At 38.0% G+C, this 12,644-nt stretch overlaps 1 protein-coding gene across 2 annotated transcripts in view; it reads right to left on the bottom strand.

Annotated features, from left to right (window-relative positions):
- BMPR2 (bone morphogenetic protein receptor type 2) overlaps positions 1-12,644 on the bottom strand; it is a 107,945-nt gene that overhangs the window by 93,965 nt on the left and 1,336 nt on the right. The window lies entirely within an intron of this gene.

Below are 12,644 nucleotides of genomic sequence, written 5' to 3'. Positions count from 1 at the left end.
CAGTCAAGATTCTCAGACTTTGTGTTCTGCAAGACAATAAAAGTAGAAAAATAAGAGCGCACCACTTTTAGAAAGCATACCAGAGAGTCGGGGAAGCTAAGCATTCCTTTAGGGAAGAATAAACTTCAGTCTTTTGCACTTCCTTTATGCATCCCAGTTGATCTGAGCACTTATCAAAGATCTCTTTTTAGTAACATGATACAACTCGTTTCTTTTCATTAAAGCAAAGAAATGCATAAAACAGTAATGCTCAAGTTTAAATAAAAGTGTCTTTTTACAATAAATGAAATAAGGGGATTAAGTGAAAATGAAGAAGAGAGAATAACAAGAAGGAAGCACACACGAATAACCACCTCCGAATTGGGGGATATAGCATCCATGGGGAAGAGAGAAGCAGGAAGGTCTACAACTGTGAAAGTCTATTCTCTGCAAGAACTTGAAATTACCTCTTTTTCCACTAAATGAGGCAGAGATCCTGCAGAGAAATATACTTTATAAAAACTGTCACAACTATGCACAAAGCAGCTGAATTAAGGCCAGTCAGACATTTATAATAAAGACATTTTTGTTTTATATGACTGATTTCAATTTTTGTTTTTAATGCTCTGCTTTTAGGTAATTCTGGTTTTGCTAGTGAAAACAAAACCATAGAATTATGCTCATCCTCTCCTAAAATACAATATTTGCAGCTCCCCTTCTTCCAAGCTTCCAAGCTCAACTTGGAGCTTAAACTCCGGCGGAAACATCATCTCCTGCTCAAGCAGAACAATTCCCAAGGGAGAAGGAATGATGTCCACAAAGCCAGATAAAATATGAAATTACAGTGGGAATTTACCATACAAATATTCTGCAGCAACTTTGTACATGCATGCTAACAGCTTCTTTCCAAGAGCTATCGTACACTTATTGCGGGTTAGGAGCACGCACACAGGCAAAGCAATGCAGTTTGGCAAACTATTTAGGTTCCATCTGAACTGATCCTCTTCCTTTACATCTCTTTGTTCACGAGTTCTTAGCATTTATCCTCAAGCTGCCAAGGTGCATCTCATTGCTTGTGCCTCCTCTGCTATCAGGGACATCTGTTTGTCCTCACATCACCAAGAAAACCTGAAAACACCTTTCCACGCTTTCCTCAATAGCTCCACCACTTTCCCCTCAGCAGTCCTCCCCAGCTGATTCTGGTAGCATCTACACAGAAGTAAAGCTGACAAATACAGCAGAACTAATTAAACTGGGCTCAGCTTGTGCTACATCACACTTTACCTTTGCATTTTGATATGCCTTAGAAGTAGGCACATCCCCTTAAAAAAAAAAAAACAACCCTTTTGTTGGAAATCTTGTATAAAAAAGTCAAAGCTCACTCCACTACTCTTCAATTAAAAGAGGGAGATGAGTCTCTAATAGTATTTCCTAATACTTTCTGCTATAAAAGTGTACTTCAAACTTCCTCCCACCTCAGCTAGATAATAAGGTTTTCCTTCAATCAAATATAATTAACTGTACAGCACTTCATTAAACCACTTCTATGAAATGAGCAGAAACCAACATTCTGCAGTCCAGATAGCACGCTTTCAAGTCAAGACCCTTAACCCTAGGAAGAGTATTGCTGGTGATCGCACTGAGCTCTTGACTTGCCTTTCCACGCGCCCACCGCAGCACATTCTTTACCTGCAAGGTCACTTTTAAGAAGGAGATTAGCCTTCCTTGTTTGGTACAGGATGAATGATGCTCTCTGCCTGTCTAGACTGAAACCTGATGGAATGCAGTTACTTCTGCACCTCGGATTCCCACACCTCACGGAAGTGAAGCAAGCCCCAGTGTTATCAATTAAGCACTGAAACTAACTCCTTTATGTAATTGCCACAAAGGAATTTACTATCGGATTCCATCACATACGTCATCCTCATTTGTTATTATGTATTTCAGCTAAAAGTAATAACTGTTTGTATGTGGCGTTCCTAGATTATTTTAAACTATTTAGTCACGATTATATGTTGAAAGCACATGTCAGTAACATAAAGGTAAATTCATTACATCCTTATTCTAACCATCCTAAAAAGAATAATAAAACCGAGGGTGGAGAAGGGTGGGCAAATCTAGGAAAAGAATCAAGACACAAATACCTTGTCCTGTAATAACACTGGTAAACATCCAGCCAGGATGTCTAGTTTTATCTGGAGAAGCAAGGATACTGCAACAGGCTTACCCCTCAGTGTTTCCTGACAGACTCACTAAAATGCCTGATCTCCATGACCTGCGTCAAGTCCAAAGAACTAACTGTAAATTTGTGTAAGTGACTAAAGTATTCACAACACTGGAATACTAAAAAAATGGTGGGATGACACCAGTTTCTTGTACTATAAGCTTTTGAAAATAGAACAAAACTGAACTTCATTGTCCCAAAGTGATTCTGATTTTAAGCTTATAGCATTAACACAAAAATATGTGAAAAAAGCAACGTTGAGAGGCTCATAACTGGCATCACTTCAGCACAGAAAGGGAAAAATTCCTTATTTCAATTTCCATTTAAATACAGAACTTCCACGTAAGTTTTCATTTTCCCCTCAGTAATCAGATACAGAAGACAAGCTAGCTGATACAGTAAGAAATTCAATATTTAGAATTATCTTGATTAACTTCAATTAGAAGCCTGGCTAAAGGCTGTTGACATCTTTTGTTTGGTTTTTATTTTGCGTTATATGCATTAACGTATTACAGGAAGATTGGAAGTGATATGTAACAGCATTGTTAAATGTACATCGAATCCTGGTATCTGAAAATGATGGATTTAGCTACATTTTAAGATGTGAAGACTGGCAGAAAAGATACCATATGCACAACAAATAGATGAAACCTGCCACCAAAGAGGAGCCACATCTCTTCTTGTTAGTAGTAACGCAACATTAAAACGTACGTACTATTTGTAGATCTCCATAGCCAGTCAATCATTTAAATTAAGCATTACCGAAGATACTGCACTGATTTTCACAAATATTTAACAAGAACTTTATGGAAGATTAATCCTAAGCAAATGCAAGGACATAAAGTCATAAAAAGGATTAAGATTCTACGCAAATTCTTATTTCAGTTAGTACAACTGTGAATTATTCAGGTTCTTTGTATAAAAATATGCTCAGTAAAGTTTTGCATTATTTGCCACATAAAAACGTTTTTTAAAAGTTAAAATTTTAGTTTTCATCTGTTTCTTTGCACTCCCAGCAGTTCAAACAAAAACCTGTTGCTGCTATTTTGATGGGTACCAGCTACACACAGGACAGTTCAGACACAATTTTGGGGAATATATTCTGTATTCTCCATTCTTCCCAACTGGTCCCCAGTTTTTAATGAGAATCTTAATTAACCATGGAGCTTTTTGACTTTTCCACCTATCTTCTTCCCTCCTTGCTGGATCACCAACTCCATTCACAGTTCTGTTTACACCATGTTAAAAGCCCATTCTTTATTCCTCTGCATGCCTTATTATGTTCTCAGCTCAGCTCTTTTGTTACTAACCCTTCTCCCACCCTTCCAAAACCAGTCGAGAAAATCAAGTTGTTGCCCGTGATATCACTTTGACAAGATCTGCCTCCTTTTGCAGACCTTCCCTTGCTTCAAGATGAAGGACTTGGTTTTGATGACTGCTTCAAAGTACATGTCACCTGAATAGTTGCTTTCACATTTAACTCTTCCATTCCTCAGCAGGACCCAATTCAACACCACTTTTACTGCATTCCCTCTTAAATGCCTCCAGATTCCCTCAACGAAGTGACTTCTGCTCAGAACATGCTTGCCAGTCCTATATATTACAGCACTACTTATTGTTCAAGTGTTTTAGGACCTCACCATTTCGTGGGGTTTTTTTCCCTGCACATGGGAAAAGGAGAAGAAAATATTCTTGCGTTCTCAAAGTGAAACCATTAACTTGCTTGCATTACTATATTGCTATTGTATCACTAGTCTGTCTTATTTTAAACACCTTCTCCCCATTTTTTAAATGGATTTACTATGTTCTATTACACTACTTCTTAAAATAAGGGAAGCTAAATTTGCTGACAGCTTCAATAATGGTACTACTTCTCTGACAGGAAACAATAAAACAAAGTAAGTCTCTGTATTTGCCATTTAAGATATTTCTAAGTTTGTACCAAAAAATTCAGGAAAAAAAATATTGACTAGACTATTGACTAGCTAAATTCTTAGCTAAAACAATGTTAAACAACTGTGGCCAAATAACTGTGTTCTGCTGCAACAGCAGTAACTACTACAGACTAAATTTAACTAAAATTTAATTAGACCAGATTCATCTTAGTATAACTAAAAGATAAATTATTTAACAGGTCCTGGTAGATTCTGGATGTAATTAATAAGTGTAAAGTTTACCAGTCACACAAAATAAGCTGTTTATAAGGACTTTTTGGAAATTAAGAACACTAAGGAAACAACTAATTTGCTAATATTAAAATATTAGGGTTTAGCAGTGAAGCAGATTGGTATGCTCAAATTTTGGTAACATACTGAGTACATAAGGATACATTCACATATAAACACACACATATATATGTATTGCAAGTCATCTTCACTGTATCTATGCAATATACACCAGAATCGGGGATTTGCATACGTTAAATATATAAAAAAAGTTTATAGAGAGATCCAAATACTGCTGCAGCGGGCATGAGAAATGATTTACCCTAATTTAAGCATAAATAAACTGCTTCCACATCTTGCCCCCCCCACCCCTCATTTAGATTCACGGAGTCATTCATCTGAGCCTGCAAAGCGGAGTAAGAATAGCACAGAACGCTGGAACAAGTTCTTCCACTTCTCAGCCCATACCAGCAGCAAGCCCTGCGAGACAGGAGCGTGCACCCTGACCCAGAGCTGGTCCCCTCTTGCAGCTGGCAGAGCACAAGCCCGAGTGGCTATTTCAATCAAGGCAGCTGCTCTGGCTACAGCTCCCTGGCCTGGGCCATTACAGCTAGAAATAAAGGAAAAGAACTTGAAACATGCAAACAATAAGAAACCAACACCGCGGTGGCATCCGGACGAACTTCATTACAGGGTTCCTTTTTTCCTTCTCTGATTCCCATTGAAATTATTTTAATACAGAAATATTGGTTTGGGGCTAAGTGACTGCTTTGCATATATATGGTGGTGCCACAGTCTAACTAAAAAGATAGGTGCTACAATTTTCCTACTACAATCTTAGTTTTCTTCAGCTTACTATATTGGCTCTACATACCATTCATATCTCAGACAGCTAAATATAATGAAAATGTATATTTAAGAACTGGCAATTATAAAAAAAACACCCTAACCTTCAGCTAGAAGGTCCCTTGTCTGCAAATAAAGATAGAAAAATAATTTCTAGGGTTTAGGTTTTAAACAAAGAAAAGGACTGGCAAAGTTCACAGCATATTGTGCATATCTATTGTGTGTAGTATGTTCACACCAAGATTTTTGCAACTTAAGAGGTATAGGGACAGAAATCCTCCCAACCAAATAAGCCTTAGTGACTTCTCTCTGAAAGATAGCACCAGAAGGAAGGTTTAATTTTCAAGTAGGTTCAGCGACAAACTAACTTCAACAGAACCACCATCACTAACAAAACCAAACATTTTTTAGCAGTGGACAACTGAACAGACCCCTGTAAGACCACTTATTTAATACGATCATTAGTATAGAAAATAGCTCAAACAGTAACATGACCCGTTATTTTTCCTGATATATGTTTGTCAAGACTAACAAATTTCAGAATAGCAAAGAATTGTGGATTAGCTTAAAATCTTGGAAAATCTAATCAAGGTTCTCTAATATGGATGGTCTAGGAGTTTTGTTCCAAGTATCTGTACCCATGCTGCTTTGTTTGCAGAAATAAGATGTTTTATTTTTAACAGAAACCAAGACAAACTGAGTAAATCTGATAAGGCAAAAGCAAGAGCGGTAGAGCATGTTAAGTCAGTCGTCCTTGTCACCGAACTTAAAGCTTCTCACACCAGGTGAACCTGACCTTTGTGACTTACGCAGAGGGAAATGTACTTCACGCCAAGAATGATGAGCTTGGGAGATGACACTGCCAACGCCCAATACTTTGCTATTAATTAAGTGCTGCATTCTCTAATGTATAAGTTAAGGAGCCCAATTAACATACATGACCTACGATTATACTTTCAGTCACCTCATTCCCAAAAAAAAAAAAAAAAAGCAAAAGCCTCTTACCCTTATTTTCTTACGCCCATCCTGCTTACAACTCAAAATAGAAAAAGTATATATAGTAGAAGGAGGAACATAGATGTAGCTTTTGGCTAAATATAATAGTAATCGCTGCTGTGCACTGCTGCTAGCATTACCTAGCCCACTTGCTGGTAACAGTCAGGACGGCAGCTTGGAGGTTCACCACACCAGTAGCAATATCACTGGCTGCCATTTACTCCAACCCAGGAGGTGACAATGCCTTTCCATTACTCCTGCTTAACACAAGTAATAAAACTATTTTTCGTGCACTTCACAGGTTCAAGCAAGTATAACACATAACAAAAACATCCAAAGGGACCATAGGAAAAGCGTAAGTTACTGTACCATTGAAAAAGATCATAAGGAAGTTGAGCTAAAGCTAAATGTGTACACAGGATAGTCAATTAAATCCAGTTTTGAAAGTGTGAAAAACAATGCATACCATAAACTGCAAGTTACTCATGCACGCTATGAAGTTGTAAATGGATGATAGCCATTCAGTAAAGTGATCTGGGCATTGTTTTGGAAGTTTAGCTAAAAAAAAGTTGCCTACTACATTGTCTCAGAAACACAAGTTGTTCCATAAACAGCAGGCTAATTGCCAATAAACATGCCCTTTCTCACACACTTCTTGCCTAACTCCCACTCCTCCCACAAAAGCGATCCCCAGTTCTCCCCCAGATCTCCCAAGGCACACCAAGTAAAGAGAAGACAAAATATACTGTGCTTAGTCCAGAACAGCGTATGCACCAACACGCTTGCCAGCATCCCTGCACTGACTGGGCAGCCAGTTTTGAGCAAAGAGAATTACTGGGATGAGTTCTGCTCCCCCTTCCCCTTGGGAAACCTCTACCCTGGAATTGTCTCCTCTATTCAGTTCCTAGTTTTCATAAAAACAGCAGCAAATTAATCTCTTGAGACTTTTAGCATCTTTCACATATGGTTGAAATTGGCCAGCAGATTCGTAAATTAACGGTGGAGATGGAAGGGTTTGCAGATAGCAATGACAGTCTTCTGTGTCCATAGTACCTATTTTTTCCTCCCTCTCTCACAGAAATAAAAAACAAAAGAGAAAATACAAAGTACTGACAGATGCAGAAGGTAGACACCTTTAGAGTTTGAAACTAAAAACGTGATTTGATGCAAACCCAAGAACGCAATCAACAAAACTGACACACCCCAATGACTTGGAATAAAATGCCATCACCACCCAAAAACCTTGTGGTTTCCAAACTTATGAGACTGAGGGAACAGGAGGAGGACAAAGGCATTATCTAAATGACTAGGTCTCTTATTCTCACAAAAGAGAATAGAAATCTTCAAAACTGCTACCTATAACTACGCTTTCTTTCTCTCCCCCAGCGCAAAAACTTCATTCCACCGCACAACTGCGGGCACTCATTCTCCAAACAAGTCTGACAAACGTAAGACACCATCTCTGTCTGGCTGTCCAATACGCCTTGATTGTCGTCCCACTGCAAACCAGATTGAATCCTTCATCCTTTCAAATCTCTCCTGTCCTGCCAGCCTTCCCTCCTCCTGGTCTCACACCCAGACTGACCTCTCCTATCAAATTCCATGCCTGCTGCTCAGCCCCGCTCCCAGCTCTGCCAGTAACAGACCCCTCGAGTCAGGAGGGCACCAGCAGAAATCAAAATTTTAGGAAGAGCATAAGTTTTCAAAAGCAGGGTTTTTAAATTGCAAAAATTTTGTTTTAAAACGTTGATAGTCAACTCAAACTTCCCATTGCAAATTACCGTAGCCAAGTTTGAGACACTAGGCTTCAACACGTGAACTTGTCAAGGCCAATGTTCCCCAGCAATTGTCTATGTGCATACTCTGTGCTATACATTCAGATGGATTACCACACATTAATTAAGGCATATCTTAAACAATCTTGAATTAGAATAGAAGGGGAAAAAAACTACTACTGTTGCATTATGAAAAACATGATAATTAAGCACTGTAACAGGACAGACTACCTAGACAGGCTGTGAAATCCCTCTTCACTGGAGATTTTAGAGATGTTAGACAAACATTGTTATCTGTACTTATGCAACCAGACTATGGAGGAAACAGAAGTCACTTCCAGCCTTATACTTCTGTGAACTTACGTTTCAGAGAAAGGAGAAAAAAAAAAAAAGAAAAAAAAAAAAGACATTTTCAGTACTCAATTTTCTGTTTTGGAGAACAGTTCTCCTTTCATTTATTTTTAAATTCAAATTCAAGCAGTGAGCAGTTCCACTAAGTCTACAAGCTTAATAAAATTAATAGTTAAAACTGCATGCAAGCTATGCACAGATTCCTGTCCTACCCAACGTAAAGCATCACCAAGACTATTTTATTCAGGGCATAAACATTTTGTTCTGAATGAAGCTTTACACACTGCTTGCACGCAGCCCTGGCTGGGAAAGTTAGATTCTGCTCAGAAAATGACAGCACATGTCCATGGCACAGTCAGACTGAGCCCAAACACAATATAGCTCCAGTGACAGTAAGCCATGCACTCTATTGTTAGGAATGAAACATTTCTGAAGAACCTAACATACCAGCTTTCTCTTCCCTCGGGCAAGCAAGGTGCTATCTGTCACGGAAACAACGCCACTGACCATACAGACTACTGAGAAATACTTAATGGAATATAAAAACGCAGGTGGGACAGTGATGTAAAAGTCAACAAATTATTTTTTAGAGAAGTTTGTAATACATGCTAGAGAGGTGTTATCAAAACAACCACTTTATACAAAGTTCACCATAATTATAAGAAATAGAGTTATGCTTCCCTCTTTGTCCAGGGTGAAGTGAGGTTTGCCTTCCTTAGTAAGAGAACAACAGGCAGACAATTTACCCAACCTTTTACACATGGTTCCTTTGGCGGTAAAACCATTCATGCTGAAGCGAGGTACCTGTGTAATGTCTCAGGGCTTGAAATTTGGGCTCCTTGGCCATCAGGTGAGTGCAGCTTCCATTTCATCACAGGCTATGCCTACACTGCACAGTCAGTATCAAAGTACTGAAGTTTGCTTGGAAACTGGAAGCAGCTTGGCTGAAATACCAGAGGTTCATACAGGCTCATTTACCTAACAGAAAAAAGGCTCTTCTCAGCAGGGTGAATGGTCTCTGTGCAGAATCCCATGCTTTCACAACTACACTATTTCTTTACACGGCTAGACAGTTAATGAAGCCCTAGTCTGGCGTACAGGCTGCACTTGTATGTGTGGTTATCCATCTAGCATACCGGTCGTGCCCCTCAAGCAAACAGTCTGTTTCCATCTGCTGGGCTAATACTTCTGAGAGTCAAACAGAAAAATGAATATAGTTTTTAGATTATATCCGAATGAGCCATAGATAATGGGTATAGCGCTAATAAAGAAGTAGATATTGGGGTGCAGATAGGTTTAAAAAAACCTGTTTAATATAAAAGACACATAGTCTCAGTTACTAATTCAGAACACTGAATTAGAAGAACTGAGTTGAATAGCCAAAGGAGGCTTTTCCTCATGTCACACAATCCATATTTCGAACAAATTACACTGAGACACTAAAGTAACTTTAACTGGCAAAACAGAATTGGATAAAGATGCTTCAGTTCACTCATTGTAATTAATAATTAAAGTGATCATTAAAAAAAAATACTTCAATCTCTATCCAATTCTATTCACACTGAAAATTTTGCAGGCCTGTTGAACCACACAGATACAGACTTATGGAAAGACTCACAAAGATAAAAGGATATTCTGTTTGCTTTAATTTTCACTTTATACTTTCCGCAGATAATTTACATATTAGACAATGGAATGCTGTCTACCCTGGATATGTATAAAGAAGGAAAAGTGGTTTAGTATTGCATATCACAGAAGGCAAGCAAGTGAAACGAGGAGAGATTATATCTTTAATACTAGGTCTATATGAACACCCAAACAAAATTCTTTGGCAATATTGGGGAACAGCTCAAAGCTTCACCAACCACCTCTTCAGGCACAACCCTCACGATTAACGTACCCGAATCCTCTAAAATACAAGGGCGTATAAATATGTCTCATAGTTCTAAACAAAAGATTTAGAAAGAGGTATTTCAAGTCCTTTGCGAAATAAAGAACAAAGCAGCACAAACCATTTTTTGCCAGTAGAACTTTTTTAAACACCTCAAATTTTTACTGAAGACTACAATAAGGAAAATGTCCTCACTGTAGCATTTCTCTTTACAAGGAGTAATATATGATTTAAATGCAGAGTTACCAGATACCTATTGAGATCTGGATTTTATGGAAGAAGCCAGTAATATTTTTCACCTAATAATCAGCAAATAATTTTGAATCTAGAGCTAGTTCTTTATTACATCTTCAGTTATAAAAGTGAAGAAAGAACTACCTTCTTTCTTCATTCATATTCCAGGTTATGAGTGAAACTGTCATCTACAGCCCCACTGTAAGATGTTTTTTGTCATTTTCTTTATGCTTCTTTACATCTTTCCTTTCCTGCCCATAGCAAGCCCAGGTCTTTGTGGAACTCTCCCCAAGGAGGTCCAGATATTCTCCTCCAAATAGAAATATAAAAACCTGTTATGAAGATACTTTCCCTCTGATGTCATGATTTTGCATTTACAAACACTCAATCCTGTATATTGCTGAGATATAGTATCCGTTCACTAATCAGAAGTAAGAATTAATAATGGTTTTCAAAGCTACAAAGGCAGCATTTTCACTCTGATGGGAGCGTACAGTTCATACTTTGGGGGAGGGGAAGAGAAGAAAAGAGTGTTGGCTCTTTCATGAACATAAAAGGGCAGAATTACACATTAGTGTAGCTTCCCCGTGTTTAGACTTTTTTTTTTTCTGAAATGCAGTGTAAACTTAAAATCAACCGTTAGTTACTTAACCAAAGCTCAAATCAGCCATATAATTACTTTTACAGAAAATTATGACCAAGGTTTTTTTAAAATGTGGATTGTTAAAATTTCACAATTGAGAAATAAATCACGATGGGAAAATAGGTCCCTATTCACAAAACAACCAAACAAGCTGGCATCATTAATACCCTTTTTAACAAGGCAAAACCAGAACTGAAATACTGGGAACACTGTTGCCAGGCCAGGATTGAGGTGAATTGGCAGAAATCGTGCAAATGGACTCGTACCGCACCTGCCCAGCCCTTGGCCTCCTTCAAATCCCTACTCCCTCCCTTCAATAACCCTTCTCCCTCAGCATGGCAGAGAAATTACCAACTCACTGAAGTTTTCACAAAGGGAAAGAAAACAAAAAAGCCTACGCTTTTTAAAAATTACATTTGAAAGAAAAGTTGAGATGCTGGACATTCGTGATTCATACGTGCTTTAATACCAAGACTTTTGACCTTCAGAAGTCCCTTCTTCCAGAAAAAAAAGAAGGGAAAAAAAAAAAAAAAAGCAAAAACACTCCTCAGAAACTACCACAGAGAGACGCTGCAGACATCAATCTAAAATAATGGCAGCCAAAGGTCAGGATGATATAGGCAACATCAATCTTTTCATTTAAATATCTTCCTGAAAGAGACCTCTAAAAAAGCAGAAGTGAGAAAATGAGAGACCATCCAGTCAGAGCGATAAAGAAACTGCCCAAACAGGTATAATTTACAGGATTTTCCTAAAAATCACACCAAGTATCTTCAATTTTGACAAATAAATCAATGTTAAGACCTCACTTAAATATAATATGGAAACTACCATCAGCTTGTTGGGTCATTTCAGCAAGATACAGCAATTTTCTTACAAGGATTCATTTATGAATTATACACGTCAGATTACAAAATAACACTTAAAAAAAGCAAGCACTGCAAACTGGATCCCAGTGAGTAAAAAAGACACTAAAGTCCTAGGAGTCTTCCAGAACTGCTGGAAAATGCGTACAGCAAGAAGAATTGCTATTAGTGCTGAACAAAGCTGGGTAACCCTCAGAAGGCTCCAACATGCTAATCTGTCACCATGACAGAAAACCAAAGGATGCCAGACCAATACACATCACCCTTCCAATATCACGACCAAACATCCTAAATATCTGACGCTGAGCTTCTGAGCAAAATTAAAAATAGGTCTAGAGCATCCAAAAATATGAATAAGGATGCTCTTAGCAGATATGCTTCCAACTTCTTGTTAAAGGAAAAAAAAAAAGAATACTCTTCAAGACCTTTCAGCATTCCTCAACAGTGTTTTGTGTGTTACTGTTCTATAATCACAAGCGACAATAAAAATAGCTAAATTTTTTTCTTCAGGTATCTCCTCCAAGAAAAAGGATATACATTACAGTACAACTGCAGCACATGTTTAAGGCCCCTAAAAGCACCAATGCTGATAAAATTAAAAATGGCTGTGCCCAAAGATCCCACAGCAAAACAGGCACAGCTCTGCTGACGATTAAAATATATATTAAAAATTC

This window comes from Larus michahellis, chromosome 7, assembly GCF_964199755.1.
Source record: "Larus michahellis chromosome 7, bLarMic1.1, whole genome shotgun sequence".
In the NCBI taxonomy this organism is placed as follows: domain Eukaryota; kingdom Metazoa; phylum Chordata; class Aves; order Charadriiformes; family Laridae; genus Larus; species Larus michahellis.
This window is presented reverse-complemented; position numbering and strand designations above follow the sequence as displayed.